We start from the raw sequence: 22,194 nt of genomic DNA on the forward strand, positions 1-22,194 counted from the left end.
TCTATGTTCATAAGAGAAATTGGTCTGAAATTCTCTTTCTTTGTTGAATCTTTGTGAGGTTTAGGTATCAATGAGACTATGGCCTCATAGAATGAATTTGGTAATTTTCCATCCATTTCTATCTTTTGGAGTAGCTTGAAGAGTATCGGTATTAGCTCGCCCTTAAAGGTCTGGTAGAATTCTGCACTGAAACCATCTGGCCCTGGGCATTTTTTGGTTGGGAGACCATCGATGATTGCTTCTATTTCTGTAGGGGAACTGGGACTATTTAGCTTGTTTATCTGTTCTTAATTCAACTTTGGCAAGTGAAATTGTTCAAGAAAATCGTCCATTTCCCTTAGATTTTCAAATTTTGTGGCGTATATGCCTTCAAAGTAGGATCTTATGATTCTTTGAATTTCTTCAGTGTCTGTTGTTATGTCTCCCTTTTCATTTGTGATTTTGTTGATTTCAATACTGTCTCTCTGCCTTTTAGTTAGTTTGGCTAATGGTCTGTCTATCTTGTTGATTTTCTCAAAGAACCAGCTTTTGGTTTTGTTGATTCTTTGGACTGTTTTCTTAGTTTCTAATTTGTTAATTTCAGCCCTGAGTTTGATTATTTCCAGGCATCTACTCCTCTTGGGTGTTTCTGCTTCTTTTTTTCTAGGGCTTCCAGTTGTGTTGTTAAGATGCTTATGTGTAATGTTTCCAATTTCTTTTTAAAGGCACTTAGTGCTATGAATTTTCCTCTTAGCACTGCTTTAATGTATCCCACAAATTTGGGTATGTTGTTCCTTCATTTTCATTGAATTTCATAAACTCCTTGATATCTTTATTTCTTCCCTGACCCAGGTGTCATTTAGCAGAGAGTTGTTTAGTTTCCACATACGTATAGGCTTTTTGTTATTTCTGTTGTTGTTGAATTGCAGCCTAAGAGCATGGTGATCTGATAGGATACAAGGTATTATTTCAATCCTCTTGTATCTATTAAGGCTCGCTTTGTGACCTATGATGTGATCAATTTTGGAGAAGGTTCCATGGGGTGCAGAGAAGAAGGTGTATTCTTTCTTGTTTGGGTGAAAGGTTCTATAGATATCTGTTAGATCCATTTGACCCATGGCATTGGTTAATGATGTTATTTCTCGGCTTAGTTTCTGTTTCAATGACTTATCCTTCAGTGAGTGTGGGGTGTTGAAGTCTCCCACTATTATTGTGTGGGGATCGATGTGTGGGTTAAGCTTTTTTTAGGAGATCTTTTACAAATGTGGGTGCCCTTGTATTGGGAGCATAGATGTTCAGAATTGTGATGTCATCTTGGTTGACTTTACCTTTGATGAGTATGAAGTGTCCTTCCTCATATCTTTTGATTAATTTTGGTTGGAAGTCTATTTTGTTCGATACTAAAATGGCTACACCTGCTTGCTTCTTGTGACCATTTGCTTAGAATATTTTTTTCCAACCTTTTACCCTGAGGTAATGCCTTTCATTATGGGTGAGATGTGTTTCTTGGATGCAGAAGAATGTTGGATCTTGTTTATGTACCCATTCAGTTAGTCTGTGTCTTTTTATTGGAGAATTGAGGCCATTGATGTTGAGAGATATTAATGACCAGTGACTGTTAAGAGTCTTAATTTTGATGTTGTTTCCAGTCGAGCGTTTGTGTAGTAGTGTTTTTGCCATGGGATAGTTATCTATTTCCTGGGTAGTTTTGGTTGTAGCTTGACCCTTTGGGATGGAGTTTTCCTTCTAGTACCTTCTGTAAAGCTGGATTTGTGGATAGGTACTGTTTGAATTTGTTTTTGTCATGGAATATTTTGTTTTCTCCATCAATGGTTATTGATAATTTTGCTGGGTAAAGTAGTCTGGCCTGGCATCTGTGGTCTCTTAGGGTTTGCAGGATCTCTGTCCAGGCCCTTCTGGCTTTTATGGTCTCTGCTGAGAAGTCGGGTATAATTCTGATAGGTTTACCATTAAATGTTATTTGGCCCTTTTCCCTTGCAGCTTTTAATATTTTTCTTTGTTCTGCATGTTTTGTGTTTTGATTATTATGTGGCGGGCAGTTTTTCTTTTCTGGTCAATTCTATTTGGTGTTCTGTAGGCCTCTTGTATGTTTATAGGCATCTCTTTCTTTAGATTGGGGAAATTTTCTTCTATGATTTTGTTGAGAATAGTTTCTGGGCCCTGGAGTCTGATGTCTTCTCTTTCTTCAATGCCTATTATCCGCAAATTTCTTCTTTTCATGGTGTCCTTAATTTCTTGGATGTTTTGCGTCAGGAGTTTTCCAGATTTGGCATTTTCTTTAATGGTTGATTCAATATCTGTGATTGTATCTTCTAGCCCTGAGATTCGTTCTTCCATCTCTTGGATTCTGTTAGAAAAGCTCACCTCTGTGTTGCTCGCCTTCTTCTCTGAGGTCTCACGTTCTCGTTTTTCTTCTGTCTGTGTGTTTATCATTGAATCCATTTTCATTTTCAGATCTTGAACTGATTTTTTGATTTCTTTCATCTGATTTTTTGTATGTTCCTGAGTTTCTTCCATTGCCTCTTTATAGGTCTTCAGAACTTGAACTGTTTTATTTATTTCTTTCATCTGGTTGTTTGCATTTTCCTGCAATTTTTCCAGTTCCACTCTATGTGCTTCTTTTATGTGTCTCACCTGTTTGTCTGCGTCTTCCTGCATTTGATTACGAATTTTATTTGTTTCCTCCATTATCATCCTCATTACTAAGGATTTGAGGTCATTTTCTTGTATTTCCGTTGTATTTGAGTTCTCTGGGTTGTTTTCTTTGGGATAGCTGGAAACTGGAGATGCCATGTTGTTTTGGGGTTTTTTGTGTATGCTTTTTCGTTGTCCTTTAGACATCTTGCCGTCTTTGTTTTTGTTGGGTAGCTTCCAGAGTTGAATGGAGGGTGTCTGATGATAGATTCACTTGTTTTCTCACGATTTCCCTAGGCTGCGAGCTCAAAGCTTCACTGGTGTGGATGTTAGGAGGTTAGCCCTGTTGTTCTGGTCTCTCCCAGCCAGTGATTCTCAGTCCCCCTCTGCTATGGATCCTGCAATTGTTCTGGGTCTCTGAATGAGCGTTGGGTCAGGCCAAGGTATCCACAGCCTTCTGTGTTCCCTGCCAAGTCCAGCCAGGAGCACTGGGACCGAACCACGGGCTGAACTCAGCTAGATTCTCAGGGCCTGAACCGTCTGCCAAGCTCAGCTAGGGATTTTGGGCCCAAAATGCACACAGGGTCCAGCCAGAATTTTTGGGCTGGGACTACGCACCAAGCTCCGCTAGGGCCTTTTGGCCCAAAGTGCGTGCTGTGGTCAGTTATTGACCCAGGGCCCGAACTGACCACCAATCTCAGCCAGGAATTCTGGATTCAAACTGCACACTGTGTCCAACCAGAGTCTTAGAGCTGGTGGAACCGAGAGCTCTGTCCAGCCTGCGCCACAGCAGGAGAACTGGGGCTGCTCTGAGTTAGCGCCAATGATGGAACAAGTGCTCCGCCCAGACTGCGTCACCGCAGGGGAGCTGCTGCTGAGCTGAGGTGGTGGTTAGGATGGAACTGAGCACGTCACCAAGCCTGCGCCACAGCAGGAGAACTGCAGCTGCTCTGAGTTAGCGCCTGTGGTGAAACCAAGTGCTCCGCCCAGACTGTGTCACCGCAGGGGAGCTGCCGCTGAGCTGAGGTGGTGCCTAGTGTGGAGCTGCGAGCTGAACTAAGCCTGCGCCACAGCAGGGGAGCTGTGGCCGAAGCTGAGTTAGTGCCTCGGGCAGAATTGCTTGTTGGGCTGTGCCAGTACCCGGGACTCTGGGGCCGAACTGTCCGCCGAGTCCAGTCAGGGTCCAAAGGCTCCACGTGACCCAAATTCTGCCCCGAGTCCCCTCTCGCGCAGCAATTCCCACCAGCCACCACACCAATCGCCTCCACCGGAAGGCTATGAGCTGCAAACCTCAGCCGCTGCTGCTGGTGCCGCTGGTGCTGCTGCCTCTGCCGCTGCCGCTCCGATCAGAGAAAAACCACGCTCCTCCTGTGTGCAGGGGCACGCAGGTCCTCCGCACCGTGGTCCTTCCGAACCGTGGAGCACTCGGTGTTCCTGGCTCAGAAATCTATGCAATTCCCTGAATTGTTCACTGGAGCCTCCAAACGCGGTCCACACTGCTCGCCGCCATCTTGGATCTCCATCTCATTGTTTCCCATAGGTTTGGGTATGTTTTGCCTTCATTTTCACTGAATTCTAGGAAGGCTTAAATTTCGTTCTTTATTTCTTCCCTGACCCAGTTGTCATTGAGTAAAGACTTTGTTCAGTTTCCATACATGTGTAGGCTTTTTGCTATTTCTGTTGTTGTTGAAGTCTACCTTTAGTCCATGGTGATCTGATAAGATACAAGGGAATTATTTTAATTTTCTTGTATCTGTTGAGGCTTGCTTTGTGATTAACTATATGGTCAATTTTGGAGAAGGCTTTGTAGTGCTGAGAAGAAATTGTGTTCTTTTGTATTTGGGTGAAAAGTTCTGTAGATGTCTGTTAGGTCCATTTGATTCATGGCATCTGTTTGTTTCATTATTTCTCTAATTAGTTTCTGTCTTGATGATCTGTCCATTGGTGAGAGTGGGGTATTGATGTCTCCCACTATTAATCTATGGGTTTCTATGTGATTTAAACTTTAGGAATATTTCCTTTATGAATGTGGGTGTCCTTGAATTTGAGGCATAGATATTCTGAATTGTGATGTCATCTTGGTGGAACTTTTCTTTGATGAGTATAAAGTGCCCTTTCTATCTCTTTTGATTAATTTTAGTTGAAGGTGTATTTTATTAGATATTAGAATGGCTACTTTGGCTTATTCCTTGGGTCCATTTGCTTGGAAAGTTTTTTTCCAGCCCTTTACTCTCAGGTAATGCCTATCTTTGTGGCTGAGGTCTGTTTATTGTATGCAGCAGAATGATGGGTCCTGTTTATGCACCCATTCTGTTAGTCTGATTCTTTGTATTGGAGAGTTGAGTCCATTGATGTTAAGAGATATTAATGACCAATGACTATTAGAACCTTTTATTTTAGTGTTGATTGTGGAACTGTGTTTGTGTGCTTGTCTACTTTGGTTTTGCTGTAGTCAAGTTCTTTATATCCTGTGTTTTTCTGTGTAGTTAACCTCCTTGAGTAGGGATTTTCCTCCTAATATCTTCTTTAGTACTGGATTCATGCATAGATTGTTTAAATTTGGTTCTATAGTAGAATATCTTGTTTTCTCCATCTGTGGCAATTGCAAGTTTTGCAGGGTATAGTAGTCTGGATTGGCACCTGTGGTCACTTAGGGTTTGCAAGATGTCTGCCAAAGCCTTTCTCGTTTTTATGGTCTCTGCTGAGGAGCCAGGTGTGATTTTGACAGATTTGCCATTATATGTTATGTGGCCTCTTTCCCTTGCAGCTTTTAATATTTTTTGTTCTTTACAATCAGTGTTTTGATTATCATGTGGCCAGAGAAATTTCTTTTCTGCTCTAATCTACCATATTTTTCAGCATATAAGATGACCCCTAACTTTTCCAGTTAAAATATGGAGTTTGGAATATACTTATCATTATAAGACTACTCCTCTTCCAACGCACACCCTGTTCAGTAGGCTTGGGCATGTGTCTATTTTCAGGCAGGGCACAGACAGCCAGGCACTTTGTTAAATGCCAGCAGACAACCAGTGCCTGCCTACACTGCCCTTTTAAGGTGTGCTCCACACTAGACCAGAAGTCAAGCAGCACCTCGAGTCGAATGGGTGAGTTCTGGTAGAGAGTAAATCCATGCTCATATCCTTGAGGTACATGAAGATGCTTCTTCCTGCTTCATACTCCCTGCACAGAGCAGGGAATTGGTTGCAGCACCCTCTACTATATGTGCCAGACTTATGAAACAAGGTGTAGGTAAGTACCTGGCATGTAAGGTGACCCCTACTTTGGCTGGATTTTGGGGGGTTAAAATTTGTCTTATATGCTGGAAAATATAGTATATGGTGTTCAGTAGGCCTCTTGTATGCCCATTGGCACCTTTTTCTTAAGATTGGGGAGCTTTTCTTCTACGATTTTGTTGAAAATATTTTCTGGTCCTTGAAGCCAGGAATCTTCTCTTCTTTGATTCTTATTATTCTCAGGTTTTGTCTTATCAAGATGTCCTTGATTTCTTAGATGTCTTGTATCAGGACTTGTTTAGATTTAACATTTTCTTTGATGGATGGATGGATGCATCGATTTCTTCCATGCTGTCTTATACACCTGAGAGTCTTCCTTCAATCTCTTGTTTGTTTTTGGTGATGCTTTCCTCTGTAGTTCTTGTTTCCTCCCTAAGTTCTCCCTCTCCAGGATTTCCTCAGTTTGTGATTTCTTTGTTTCTATTTCCATCTTCCAATCTTATGCCATTTTATTGATTTCCTTCACCTGTTTGTTTTGTATTTTCCACCATTTCCTTTCTCACCTGCTTGTTTCTGTTTTTCGTTGTTGTTGTTGTTTGTTTGTTTTTCTGTAATTCTTTCAGTGATTTGTTCATTTCCTCCCTAAAGGCCTCAAACTGTTAGCCTGTACCTTTTTGTATTTCTTTATGGATTTTCTTTATTTCCTCCATTATTGTTTTCATAAGCATAGATTTAATGTCATTTTCTTGAGTTTCAGTTGTGTTAGTGGATCCAGGGCTGCTTGCTGTAGCATAAATGGGGTCTGAAGATGCCAAATTGCTCTAGGTGTTGTTGATTGTGTTTTTACACTTGCCTTTAGACACCTGGTTGTTTATGGTGTTGGCTAGTAGATCCTGTTGCCCATTGGAGTTGGGGGCGGTGTGTGGGAAGAGGCCAGGGCAGGAAGCTGGGTGTTCCTGTAGGTGCTCTCTTCAGGTTGGTGGGAAATGTCTCAGACTGGCAGGAGGTTCTCAGGAACTTTCCTGAGGTTCTCCTCAGATATATAATTCTGGGGACCAAGTGGATTCCTTAAGAGCCCAGGGACTGTCGTCTCTGCAAGGGAAGGCCTGTAGTTGGCTGCTTACTACTGGATTGCCTACTCCAATGTTAATGAGGCCCAGCTTCCCAGAGACTGAGTTCTGACACTGCGTTCAGACACTCTGCTTACTGTGTCTGGAAGCCCGAGTTTGGAGCTGCGCAACCTGGCACCGGAAGGTATCCACCCCAACAGAAGGTCTGAGGTTGTGGCCAGGAGCCACAGTACTGGAAGGTACCTGCTGCATGCTAGTGAGAGTGGGTGGGTGCCTGCGGTTGGTGGAGCTGATGCTTGGCCTGATGTTGGCTTACATGTAGGAGCACATGAACGAGTTTGGCTGTCAGTTATGGGCTGGCCTCTCTTCTGCACTATCTGTCCCCCAAAGATCGATTTCTACCATATATTTGGAAGATGAGGCATCATTCTTTCTGCTATATCCATGTTCTAAATACTTAGGATCCGTATGCTTTCATTATATGAAATAAACTAAGTAAAAATAGACGCTCAAGAATGAAGATACACCTTTGATACTAGCTCTCAAGGATTGACACATTCCAGTGGGAATTTTGGTTTAGTATGACTAGGAGTCATGCTAGTTTGGGCCATTGGATTAGGGAGTGTACAATATGCATGTATAATGCAGGCTTTTACTCTGTCGCCAGGCAGCCATGTGAACACAGGACAGTTCTACACACTTTGGGGCATGTGAAGGATATGAAAATCTGCAGTGGTAATAAGACTGTTTTGCCTGGTTTTATAAGCTTGAGTCATCTGAAAGGAGGGAAGCACAGTTGAGAAATTGCCTCCATAAGCTCTGGCTGTGGGACATTTACTTAATTAGTTATTGACAGAGAATGGCTCACTCAGTCCATTGTGTGTGGTGCCATTCCTGGCTTGGTGGCCCTGGGTTCTATAACAAACCAGGATGAGCAGCAAGCCATGAGCAGCAAGCCAGTAAGCAGCACTCCCTCATGGTCTCTGCATTAACTCCTGCCTCCAGTCCTTTTTGAATTCCTGTCCTGACTTCCTGTAATGGTGAATAGCGATTTGGAAACCTAAGCCAAGTAGACCATTTCCTTTGAAGTTCTTTCTGATCATGATGTTTTACCCTAACTAGGACAGGGACCATTGAGGGTTTCAGCTGCCTCACCTAGGAGATGTTCATTTTGAATCCAGGATGTTGCTAGCTAACACAATGTAGGAGTAGCAGCACGGCTTTGCATTTTCATGTTCTATGGTAGGTTTACCATTTTGTTGATACTTCCCAGTTTACTTTCTCAGTCACTACAGTTGAAATATTGTCATTATTGTAGTCCCTTTTTATTTATGAGGAAGAATAGAGGGAAATAATAACATTCAGCTATACCTGGATATCTTGCTAATGTCTATAGGACATTGTGAGAGACTGAACTTGAACCACTAAGAAGTTATTGTATCGCAGCCAACAGTCATTTAGGTGATGGCGCTTGATGAGGAGGACCTGAGTTGGGCTTTGGGGTAATCAGAAGAGCTTGAAAGATTCAGTCAGTGCACAGGGGACCTATGGATTGATGGGCAGAAGAAGACATAAAATGAAAAGCTAGGCCAACCAAAGTGTCAGCCAGCTATGAAGAAGGATGGTTGTACATGTAAAGACTTCCTCAGCCCCGAGGTCAGTGGTTCTTTTTTTTTTTTTTTTTTTTTTGTGGTTTTTTGGAGACAGGGTTTCTCTGTGTAGCCTTGGCTGTCCTGGACTTGATTTGTAGACCAGGCTGGCCTCGAACTCACAGCAATCCGCCTGCCTCTGCCTCCTGAGTGCTAGGATTAAAGGCATGCGCCACCATGCCCGGCTAGGTCAGTGGTTCTTAACTCTGGTTGTGTGTAACAACCATCTGAGAGCTCATTCCAGAAGGCAGTCGAGTTGGTCTGGATAGAGTGTAGATATTGGTGATTTCTGAAAGCTGCCAAGTGGCTACCTTGAGGGTCATGTGGTCTTTGCTGGAGCATGACCATAACCAGTAGAATCTGCTAGAATCTGTCATGATGTTGTTCAGTATCAACAGAGAGTTGAAGATCAACAATGTGCCCTTGAGTAGGACTGTTTGTTTGTTTGTTTGTTTTTCATGGTAAGTCTTGTACCTTCTTGCTTTCACTAGTCCAGCCAGTTAGGGGAAGTTTAAATGGAATCACCAGAGGAAATGGTTTCCTTCAGACAGTTCTAGACATGGGGCAGTAGAGAGGTGCCAAGTGTGGAGAATCTGGGAAAAGATGTGCGCTAAACATCTCAGAAGTCTAAGGGAAGGAAATAGAGAAAGTGAGGGGCTAACAATTGAGGTGTAATCTGAACATGTTATAATAAAAAAAGAGAAACTCACTAAACTAAAAAAAAACTGGCCTAGATTGCAGAGTCGCAGGCTTGGTTATACTTTGACATCTCCAAGGAACTTGAAATAGCTCACTGAAGACACACATATTCAAAGCTATATACCTAACAATCCTCATATTCTATAACAAATTATCACAGACTGGGTCATTTATAAAGAGCATAATTTTATTTTCTCATAGTTCTGAATGCTGGAGACTCTGAGGTTAAGGAACTGTCCTCTTGCTGTCTTCACATGGTTGCCGGGAAATGGACAAATGGGAATTACTGGCTTCACATACATAAAGAGTAAAATGATAAAATGCTCTCTATGCCCTTTTAAAGAGTGAAGTCAATCCATTTATTATGGCTGAGCCTTTGGGGACTAAGTATCTCCCATTAAGTCCCATTTTCTGGTGATGGTAGATTCGAGATTCTGTTTCATATGAATTTGAGTTGTGACAAAATATTCATACCATTGTGTCATTGTTTTGATGTGTGTATGCGTGTTTACAGGTATAGACAGAGTATATTGTGTGTGAATGTTTTTGTATATGTTTTCACTTCTGCGCGTGTGCTCATCTGATGAGCCCTAGGGCTTACCAGCTAGCCAGCCTAGCCAGGTCAGTGATCTGCAAGCCAGTGAGAGATCTTATTTCAAAATTTCAAAGTGGATAGTATACGTGGCATGACATCTGATATTGTCCTCTGGCTTTCGCATGCACAGGAGTGTAAATATGCATATAAATTTGAATATGTGTATCTTCACTGGGCCACAGGTATCTTTGGACATCCCCAAACTAGGCTTTGAGGAAGTATACTGGGAGGAATTCTTAAGCTGTCACCTGTCAGAGAGGAATCCACGTAAAAGAGCAGGATTCCAAGTAAATATTTAATGAACTTTGGCTGCAGTTCAACTTCTACAGTGAACCTGAGACTTGGCGTCTCTGTTTAACTTGACTTATGATCAAATAGGGCACAGCAACTCACAAAACGAGGACCAATAAATCTCACCGGGTTAGCTGCGTAGATACTGAGTTGTCTAGGAAGAAAAGCATGGAAGGCAAGGAAGACTGGAGACAATTCCTTTCTACGGGCTCTCTCATGTTTCAGACGGTGCTCCTTGAGGAGTTGCGCTCTGGCTGACGTTAAACATATCCTTCTTGTTTGTCAATAAAACAGATTTTTAAAGCGGTGCCTCTGAGAACGCTGTGCCATAGTCTTTGCTGTTGTGGGACAGCAGCACAGGGACTCTAATGGGATGTGTAATGGAGTTTGAAAGGTGGGGAGGAGGAGGATGTAGTGTTGAGGAGCGGAAAGATGGTAATGGGTGAGAAACCGGGCCAGAGAGGGGCTCCTCTGCAGTTACTGGACTATTAGATGTTAAGTGGGTCATGGGATCCTCAAGGGCTCTGGACTTAGGGAATCCTGGGAGTTAAATGTTTGACCCAGCTAGGTACCAGGATAAAGCATTTGAATTGGAGATTATAAAAGTATGTAGAGCTTTGTATACTTAAATTCTGAATGCCAGCAGGCCACTTTTTCTTTTCTTTCTTCTCTCTCTCTCTCTCTCTCTCTCTCTCTCTCTCTCTCTCTCTCTCTCTCTGGTGATATGGGGTGGAGGGTGTTATAGGGAGACAAATGTTCCATTGTCTTTGTACCTTGCATTTTCTAGCTTCTCTGAAGGTGTGTCCAACTCAGCCTAGTCCTGAAACTTTAGGATTTCTGAGTCTTGGTTTCCTTTTCTGTTTGCCTCTATCTTATCTGTACCCACAGTTCATTACATTTTACACTCATTTACCTGGCAAATCCAACACTTTAAATTTGACCTCTCTCGACTTCATGTGGCCTTCTTGACATAGATACTTGGCTTTCTTAAGTATATCTTCCTCCTCCTGTTTGGAAGTTGACTCCGCTCCCTACAAGCCTGATTCTCCTCCTACCCTGAAATTTGACATGAATATAACCAGCCTTTTTCTTTCCTTTCTTTCTTTCTTTCTTTCTTTCTTTCTTTTTTCTCCTGCCCCTTCTCTCTCTCCCTCCCACCCTCCCACCCTCCCTCCCTTCCTTTTCTTTCTTTCTTCTTTTTTTTTGAGACAGGGTTTCTCTGTGTAGCCCTGGCTGTTGTTCCTGGACTCACTTTGTAGACCCCCTAGCCTCAAAGTCAGAGATCCCTCTGTCTCTGCCTCCCTGCTTGGATTACAGGGTGTGCCACTGCACTTGGCTTTATTTTTATTTATTTTTATTTTTTTTACTAGTTAGCTTTGATTGTCAACTTGACATAGCCTAGCATCACCTGAGAATGAAGGGATTGCATAGATCTGATTGCCCTGTGGACTTTCTACAGGGATTGCCTTGATTGTTAACTGGTATAGGAGAGCCCAGCTAGCCAGAGGCTGTAAGCACGTTAGTGCGTAGCATGCTCTATAGTTTTGCTTTAAGTCTCTCCTTCAGTTCCTGTCCTGACTCCTTTAAATTATGGCCTATAACCTATAAATATAATCCAAATGACATCTTTCCTCCCTTGTTGTTTTGGCTGGAGTGTTTTATCGCAGAAACAGGAAATAACAAATCCTTCGTCAGCCTGGGTTAATCCCTTTCCAAATTTTGATGATCCCATGTTTATTCCTTCTTCCAGTCTCATCGAGGGGCCTTCATGTCTCAGGCCTTCTTTAACCTCTTAGCACACATTTACACAAGAGACTCTGCTGCACACTGCAAAGTCAGCATCCATATTCGATGGTGTAAAAATGTAAACGTACTTATACAGTCCCCTGCACTCTAATGAAAACCCTTACTGAGCAAAAAGCCTCAATGTGAAGCACTAGTTCAAACTATAAACTCAGTGGCCTAACTCAAAACGGAAGCGTTGGTTTTCTGGTGCGGTACAACCCTCAATCCTGAGTTTGATTCTGTTGGCCAAAGTTGAGCTTCCTGGAATCCCTCTCATGAATATGTGGGCACAGGCCAGTGAGATGTGGACACTGGGTTTGGGGATTTCCTTGCCATTTGTAATTCAGTTGTGTTTTAGGGTTGTTGGTTTTTTGTTTTTTGTTTTTTGAGATTATAATTGAATTTTAACATTTCTTTGTCCTCTCTCAAAGCTGTCCCATATATCCCTCACTGCTCTCCTTTAAATTCATGACTTTTCTTTTTCACTAGTTGCTATTGCATGCTTATATATGTGTATATGTATAATACACATGCCTATATCTCATTCAGTTCCTATGGTATTTATTATATGCATGCTTTCAGGCTGATCACTTAGCACTGAACAACCAATTGATGCGCTGTTCCTTGCAGGACCACCCCTGCTGCTTTCAGCTTTCCTTGCTGACCTACAGTCCTTTGTGTAAGGTGGAGGTCTCACAGGCTTTCCCCCATCCACTTTGGCAATATCCACTGATGCCATCCTTGTTAGCTCTCGTCACGTTGGTGAGACTCTACGAATGTAGTGTCCAATATTAATAGCAGACACAATCTCCCAGCAAATTTTGTGATCCTCTGGCTTTTATAATCTTCCCATTCCTTTTTCTGGAATGTTCCCTAAGCCTAGATGCAGGAGCATTTTGTAGATATACCCATTGGGACTATGCTCCACAACTCTACATTTTGATTGTTTTTTTTTTTGTTTGTTTGTTTTGTTTTTGTTTTTGTTTATTTTTGTCTCTATCTGTTGTTGGGCAGTTTCCTGGTTGAGGGGTGAAAACTACACTCAGCCCTGGATGTAAGGACAAATGTTCATAGATTATTGTTAGGGATTATGCAGGTTTAGCAAATTGGTGGTCATAGATGAGAATAACTTCAGGTTTTCAACTGTGTGGATGGGCATCTGCCCTCAAGAACAACTAGGAAATGCATCCAGCCTGCTCTCTTTCTCAAAACTGAATTCCCTCTATTATCTGACTGTTTTTGTCATTATTGATGCTTTCTGTGAGTTACTTGTGGTACCAAGTTTTTATAGGCCTTTATATTATACAAGTGAATTTTAAAATCCTTTTACATATATTTTGGGGGAAGGTTGGACCCTAGGAGCTAAAATCATAGCTTTTAAGTTTCCAAGTTGACCTCCAAGTGTCTACAGGTGCCACTTTCTCATCATTACTTAAACTCCATTTCTAGCTAGTGAAATGCCCCACCTTCCGTCTGCATGCTCCAGGCATAAGCATCTCAATGCCTGCTTTATGGGTTGATTAATTTTTAAAATAGTTTGGCAGCCTGTGGAAAGTTCAGGATAATAGAAGTCTTTTCCAATTTCATGGAAGTTTTAGAATTAACAGAGAACTTCAAGCCTCTGGGCTTTGGGGAAGTGACCTGACAGAGGAAATGTAGGCCAGATTGTGTAACGTTTTGTGATTGCACTTTGTGATAGCAAAGGCTTTCTCTGCCTGAGTCAAGGAAGAAGAGAAAAAGGTGGCTTCAGGGGACTCAGCAGTCAGGCAGTCCTTGTGGAAGTTTACCCAAGGTTGAGTGCTAGAGACAAACGTAGACAAGGGTGCTCCCATGCAAAGGCGGGAGGAGAAAGTACATTTCGTGGATGCACTCCTTGCCTGGGAGGGAAGTTTTGTAGACTATGGAGGTTATGGCGCAGGTAGGGAGTGGAACTCAGTGGATCAGGGCTTCTGTTCTCTTTAGATTGTCCAACTTTACTGCATCTGTTTGTGGTTGTCCCAAGGCAACGAGGTCATCTTTAAGCACCCACCAATTTAGCCTTGCCAAACTTGAAGCTCTCCACTCCTTTCCTGGACTACCTGCCAGTCATCTTTCAAGATTCAGCTTGAAGTTCTATCAATTGTATTCTCTTCAGAAACAAACTGACCTCTCCATTTTTATGGCTGTGCTATACATGTTTATTTTGTCAGTCTTTCTTGTTATATTTATTGAGTTTACGGCGCTGCTTACTGGCATCCATGTTTCTCTCTAATGGCCTGTGATCTCCTTGGGGACAGCGTCCATTCATAGCGCTAGCTTAGTGACAAGTTCAGAGTATACCTCAAACAAATGGCTGCTGTTATAAGCAATGAATAGGCGAGTGACAGATGTTGTCAAGGAAGGGATGGAATTCATGTTTGATATGCAGCAGGTGGCAGATAGAGAAGCCTCATGTGACCAATGTTGGACCAGTCTATATCAGATCTACTGTAGATAGACAAAGGCTTGGTTTGGGGGCTGTAGGAAGAAAGATTTAATGTCCTGTGAAAGGTAAGGTGTACATTCAGTGGTTGTAGTTGTATGGTTGTATGGCTGTTACAGTCTGAAGTATTTGTCTACCCATCATTGAATGGGTATTATCAAATAATGCATCTAATAGCTGCCCATGGTCATTTGTTAATGGTGAGATAGACTTATCACATGCTTAGAATAAAATCAATGGCAGAGTAAAGGCACAGTGAGAGACTCTTATACTCTGCAGAGCATCTGGTTATTTTAGAAACTTCTTGATAGTCTCCATGCCAGGGGACAGCACTCATATTCTGTGCTTTAGTGATGCTGAGACCAATGGAAATGGTTCCATGTTCTACACATACACACACACACACACACACACACACACACACATACACACACACGATTCTAACATGAAAGCTTCCCAAATGCCAATAAGTTGTAGAAAGAATAGTTTTATCTTAGACTTTGTACAGTGGAACTCAGTTGAGTCATGAAAACCAGTGAATTTCTGTAGGACACACAACACATGTATAGAATTCAGTGTCAAATGAAAGAAGCCATCCCCAAGAATCCTATACTGTGTGATCCTTCGCTTACTTGAGACTGAGAAGGCCCAGGAAACTATTCTTAGGAGATGGTAGTGGTTGTGAGGTCATCTTTGGGGAAAACCTGAGGGGTAGTAGCTGGGAGGAGTCTGGGGAGGGCTTTTGGGTGTGGAAATGCCTTTTTTTTTTATATTGGTGCGTGACAGTTTCCCACACTGGATTTTATTGACATGAACACATAGAACCTGTAGTGTTATCATGCATATGTTAAATGGCAAGGAAAGAGCTCAAGAAGCTAGCAATCACATTTTAAAAGTTTTGTAGCAAGGTAGACATTGTTCTCAATTTTGTTAACAGTCTTTGGTGGTTGGTGCTAGTAGTTTTATTGACTTTTTCTCTGAAATACAAAAATGAATAGAAGTAGAGAGAAAGATGGGACCCAGAACCCTGGAGGGAATTGGAAGGGATAATGGTGGGTAGATGTGATAAAGATACATTGTACAAATTTATGACATTTTCAAAGAATAAATAAAAATATTATAAAAAATGAGTACTTTGCTAATTTTGTTTGAGAAATTGAATCTCTCACTTTTTAGTTTCTTGAGCCTTTATCTCCTTACCTCTAAGGTTGATTTTTCTTTCTTTTTTGCCCCCTAAGGTTGATTTTGAAGAAAGTATTTTTCTACCTGCTCCCAACTTTTCTGACTCAATGCAACTTGTTCACCTTGTCTATTAAAAATTACCAACCCGTTCTTGTTACCATAAGCCGTGCACTTGCATTTTGGTGGAATATTTGAATAACACTATAAATGAGACAGCAACATCTTATGCTTTTGCGTGCATCTCCTCCCTCCTGTGATATTTCTAGTTCAGTTTCTTAAACACAGAAACATGATGTTACATGTCTCTGAAAACTGTTTGATCAGAGTGAGAGGAATATTCAGAAGCCAGGTCATGGTGTAGTGTAGCCAGAGCCTGGAGTCAGAGCCAGACAGCATTAAAAAAATTTCTAGTTCCTACAGCAGTAGTTACATAAAACAAGTGAAAGAAATTAAGATTCTCTTGGGTTAGCAAAGTCAGCAGTCCCTAGATTTCTAAGTGATCACAAATCTTATAATTTTTGAAAACAAGATGGCCATACTTGTATTTAACTTTCCTAAGAAAATGAAAAGAAATCTTAACTTCATAATTATTGTGAAAAAATAAAATTTTCATTGAGTATAAATTATTCAACATTACAGAGGCAAGTGTTTTGATTATTAGTGTGGGCTTTGGGTCAGATCACTGGGGCTTGAACCCAGCATACATATCAACTGGGCAAACTGCTGCCTTTTCTTGGCTACTGCTTAGACTTAGGCCTGTGATATGTTCATCACACCACAAACAAACGATCACAGACAGCTATTAGCTATATCCTTGTCAATACTAATTCACTGATGTACTGGAAGAAACCTCATACTGCAACCATCTTCAGAACATGAGAGCACAGTCACTGGGTGAACTGAGTGCCTCAGTTGATCTCTAAAAGCACTCACTGTTTAGATTAATTTAAAGAATTCATTTACTTGTGGACCCTGATATGTGATATATAGCAGGCCCTCAATAAAAGCACTGCTGAAATGTTATGTAGAAGGCAGAGTGAATACCAGTTTGGGAGTGACAATATCTTTTGAGGGTCAGGGGTCCCATTAGATTACAGCAGCAACAACGACAAGAAAATGAGTATTAGAGAACTTAATGAAGTAAATGATTCTTCTCGATAATGACCGACTCCTAGAAAAGGCTGCAGTTGTTCTGAAGCTAATGCTTACGCAAGGGCTACACACGGAAAGGAACAGGTCTGTGTCGGTGAGGGAAGAGCACTCTGATTGTCATCCCGACCACGTGGTAATATGGAGAGCCTTACAGCAGCCAGCCTACCTAGTGCAATTCCCATAAAATAACACTGTGGTGGTAAGTCAAAGAAAATTGTGCTTCGTCATGGAACAGTTCAGACCAACAGGTGCTAGAAGCTCATATTCCATTTACCTAAGCACACGGCAAGTTTGGCTCACACCTAGAGTTGGGTCCTGGACCTATAGATGCAGATGTACGTGTGAGTCCATCCAGGACCAGAGTTGCCATAGAGCCAAATACCCAGAAAAAGTCACGAGGCCTGTTATTTAAGACACTGAAATTTTAGTGTGTATTGTTACACAGCCATAGCTGACCAATGCTATTGATATTTACTTAAGGGACTGAGAATAACTCTATTACTTTTAATTATTTCTGATGTTTCTAAGGTCTTCAAACTCCCACCACTGCTACCAAATTCTTAATATCTAGCCAATAAGCCTCAAGTGTGCTTCTTTGGCTTTCCAGTTTACCCTCATTTACATCTGACTTGCTCCTCAGCCTCTGTCTTGGCTTCATCTAGCATGTGTTATATCTGGAGACAGACTTGGTGCAGAACATCGTTGTTTGCAGCTCTGACTTGACACTGTCTGACCAGTCCCTCTTTCTTTGCTTCTGAACTCTGAGTGTCTGATGATACATCTGTTTTCACTTTCAATTTGTACCTCAGCATTCACCGAGGCCCCTGAGTTGCTCTTGGCAGGAGTAGATCTGCTATTGTGGGAAAATAGTAATGTCTGAAAGTAGTTTTGGTTGTCATAGCTGTGGAGACTAGAGATGTCATCCCACATTCTCTAGTGGGTAAGACAGCCTCAACTACAAAGTATTAACACACAAAATAGCAGTAGTGTCACTGAGAACCTCCACTTTAGAGCAGTGACAGAGGTAATCAAACACAGATGTTAGTCTCCATTTTCATCTCACTAGGTACCAGATAGTCTCTGCAGGTCTCAGGAGCAAAAGCGTTTTTCCTTCTGAGGGACTATGGTTCATTCACGTGGAGTCCAAGTTCCTCAAGAAGTGGATATCTGCCCCAGTTTCCAAGTTAGGTGGTTTACAGTCCCGTGTAATGAAGCTCTCAGCCATCAGAGGTGGCTCATAATCCCACAGCCTAGGATGTTCACAAGGATGCAGAAAGATGACAGTGTCTTTTCTCTTGAGGTGTTTGTGTGTGTGTGTGTGTGTGTGTGTGTGTGTGTGTGTGTGTGTGTGTGTGTTGCTTAACTTAGCAACCAATGCTTTAAAACACAATGACAGTTTTCTCTAGCGGGCTCAGGTCTGTGGAACTCAGCTGTATTGAACAGATTCTATGGCTTCTTCAGAGGATGCTGGACTTGACCATACTGTTGATAAAGTGTAAATTGAACCTGGTCAGGAACACAGTCAGCAGACAATAGTATCTTCATTACATAGTTTCTACCAATTGCGAAAAATTGGTCCCATGACCACAACAAGCACAGCTTCCGTTATTGAACAAAAGAATCTGTAAATGTTCATCTTAATCTCATGAATGTGGTGACTCTCACAGGTGGAGAGAGCTGTGGACATGTCCTGAAGCTTGTGTTTTATGCCTCTGAAGGACTATACTCTATATTCCACTCCACAGATTTATATGGACCATAGCTTATCAAATGTATCCAACAAACTTACTTAGAGTTACACAACTGAATGTGACAGTTATGAAAGATTTAGCAGGAGAGGAAAGGGTTCTGAATGCACAGCCACCAAAAATTAATTCTATTTCCAATTCATAATGAGTCTGATGTGTTCCTCGCAGTGCTCAGCTATATCGCAACATGTGACCTCACTGCAGCCTTGCTTCTGAACACACAACATACACACTTTGCTCCTCACGTGCTGTCACACTATACAACACAAACAAATGCCAGAAACACCTTGGCTCAGATTCAAGAATGTTATTCGTGACAAACTGTTGTGTATTCACTGAATATACAGAGCTGTCTCCACTTACGGAAACATAATTGTTTAATTTATAGAAACAAAGACTTCAAATGTCTTTCTACTATCAATTTCACCATGTTCATATGAATTGGTACATGTTTATTCTTATGCCCACAGACAATTGTAGCCATAGCCATCATCGAAGGAACTTCTTTTTGCAGCAGATGGAGACTATTGCAAAAGCCACAATCAGTCAAAATGCAGAGAACAACTGACCATGGGTTGCCCAGCTCCGGCTGCTATATCTGCAACACTCATACCCAGTGTTCAGGGAATGTTGAGAAAGTGAAAGCAGAAAGATTTTAAAAGCTAGAGGACCAGGAAGCCTGCTGTGAGATTGTCCCTTCTAGCTATGACAGGGCACTGCACCCGTGGTGAATTCTTAGCAATATGGCTGCTTAAACAAGACCTGCACAATTCAAATACCTGTTGAAATGCCAGAATAGGTGAGGGAGAATCTCATGGGAAGGAGAAGCCCATCCCTAGATGGAAAATTACAAATAATCAACACCTGCTGAGAGAGTCTTCCCTAAGGATGAGTTGTCTTATTAGTTATCCAACATAAAGTGGTCATTCCTAGAAACACACAGGTATAGATAACGCCTGGATGGACTCCTCAGGTTGTATAATATGTTTATTTGTATATGTGCATATATATACATATATAAATACATATGTGTGTGTAACAATAGTGGTTAAAGTAAAGGAGACTGTGAATTTTGGAGGGAGGAGCAGAAGGGACAGGGGGAAATGACGTAATCACATATTAATGAAAAATTTAAAAATACAAAATGAATTTGGTTGTAATTAGAGCAGACTCTTCAACAGTTTGTGAAATGGCCCTAAGCACTGTTCTGTCATTTTGTGCTCCATATTTACGTGAGGCAACAATCTCAGCATCGATAATTATGACATCAAAATATCAATCAACCTCAAATTATATTGAAGATGCCCAGTACCAAATACTTAGCCAATACGTGATTCTCTGTGAAAAAAGCGAACAAGCACGCATATCCCATTAGGGTGAAAATTTGCTTCCATCTTTCAAAGATTACAAAATTACATGCATATTAGAGAATTGTTTTAAAATAAATCCCTTTTTAAAAATTTATTCTCGGTAAGTGCTTGACTTGGATACCTAGTTTACATAACTACATCTCAAGCTTGCGTGAAATTTTGCTAGTGGGAAATGGTCATGAACGCAAAGAACTCACAGGCCGGAAAAGCGGACTTGCATGGCGTATGGCGTTTGAAGGTGATTTAGGCTGGCAGCCGATATGGGTGCTAGCACTGCCTTCTCACTGAGTCAGAGGCTGGACCTGACCAATGGCTTGGGTGAATAAGCATGCAGACACAGTCCCAGAGCTGAACTGGTACCCACAGGAGAAGCTGTAGCTCTTGGCTGTCTGTTGCCTGCTCCATCCGCTGTTGAGGGGGCCAAGCAGGTGCCCTTGCTTCCAGTCTTCAGAGAAGCTGGCAGGAGGGGGAGCTCTCTCAGTCCGCAGCAGTTAGGATTCTTGGTTCTCCTTGGAGCTCAGATTGCGGTACAGATCATCCCAGTTCTGTTCCTTCTGCTTAATGGTTTGGTTTTTTTTTCCTGTGTTTTTTTATATTAATTTTTAATTGAAAGATCTTATTAAAATATTATTTATTTTGACTACTGATTTCTTTTGGTGTCCCTTTAAATGTTGTTCACCTCACCCACACCTATTTCTGCTTGTGGAAACTAAGGGAGAGACCTTAGGGTTCATATGCTGGTGTGTGGCTGCTGGAGATTGGGGGGCTGCTAACAGTGTGGGGGAGCCCTCGGCACTGGCATCTTCACCTTCAGAGTGAGGATGATGATTCTTCATGTCTGCTCAAATCTGGAGCACAATGCACCAGTGGCTGGCAGTGACCTAGGACTCAGGACAGGGAACTCTGAGGAGTGTTCTTTCAGCTTAGTTGACACAAGCAAAGGCACTACAATGTTTCCATATTTGTGCTAGGTTTTATCTTTCTCAGTGGAAGGTCCTGTTGGGAGTCTCTAGATTGTCAAACCTTGTCTAAAGTGTATCTTCAGGCTGCCCAGTTGGTTCCCTCATCCCTACCTTTATATTATTATGTGCTCCCAACCCATTAGAGCTGTGGATTTAGGAGGGAGGAACCACAGGACCTGACTGAAAACAGTAGCAGGGTAAGAACATAGATGTCTTTTAAAGCGACCGTATTGTCTAAGAGATCAGGTGCCTGCTGCTTGGAATCCAGGGTTCCTGGCTTATGTCCAAACGCTCTCACATTCTGTTATTTTCTGGGTTTCTCTCTGTGCTCACGCATCTTGAATCTGTTAACCAGATTAGGTCTGTAGTGCACAAGTGCATTTTGATGGCTGTGATGACTCCCCCTGGGACCCTTCCGTGTCATATGCTCCAGGTTGGGATACTAGTGTGTGTGGAAAACTATTCAGAGATCTGTTGATGTTTCTGCCACAAAATGTCCAGGACAGTTCGAGGGATGCACTGCTTTGCGCCACATTCTGTTTCCTATAGAATGCTATGGTTTTGAGGGAACTGATTAGTTTTCAGTCTGCAATGCGCCATAAGCTCAGGAGTGACTCCCATTCTCCACCTGTGGCAGTCAGTACAGCTGTCCTTACTGACTTTTTGTGGCATCGGTCCTAGCCAATTATGCCTTTTTTTCTGGCGGAGAGGACCAGCTGCTGCAAGCTAGCACGTGCCTTCTCTGCCGGTTTCCTCCTTGGTGAGTTTGATCAATCTCTCTACTAGGAAATGAGCAACCACCAACCCAAGGACTCCTTTTTTTTTTTTTTTTTTTTCTAACCTACCATGGGCTTGCGTATGCTGCTGATGTCCTGCTTGGGAGAGGAGAGGAGGTGCCTTAAATGGGCAGCAGGGGAAGACTATGAACAACTTCACACTTGTGTGTCTCAGTGGGCGACCCCTGCTGAGCTCCCATACGGTAAGTGACTCCTTGGCAGAGACTGGCAAGTACTGCCAACTATTTCCATTGAGTCAGCCCTACCAAGAGGAGCGCTGCTCACTCAAAGCATGTGCAGCCTGCCAGGAGGACAGCTGTGAATTCTTTGAGAAGACGTAGGCCGGAGACCCTGGCGCAGCACGGATGTTTGTGCTGATGACAGCATTACTTCTTGAATTTATTTCTAAAGGTACTCTAATTGGAAGCCTGCACATGGGCATTGTAATACCTAAGGAGATTTTGGATTTAAAAAGTTTAAACAATATAGGGAGAACAGAGAGGTATAGTTTGCATACATATTGAATTTTATTCGCAGGGGCAATATTAAAATGTATTGGATAAGACAAAAGTAATCCTGAAGTA

This window comes from Acomys russatus, chromosome 9 (assembly GCF_903995435.1).
Source record: "Acomys russatus chromosome 9, mAcoRus1.1, whole genome shotgun sequence".
NCBI lineage: Eukaryota > Metazoa > Chordata > Mammalia > Rodentia > Muridae > Acomys > Acomys russatus.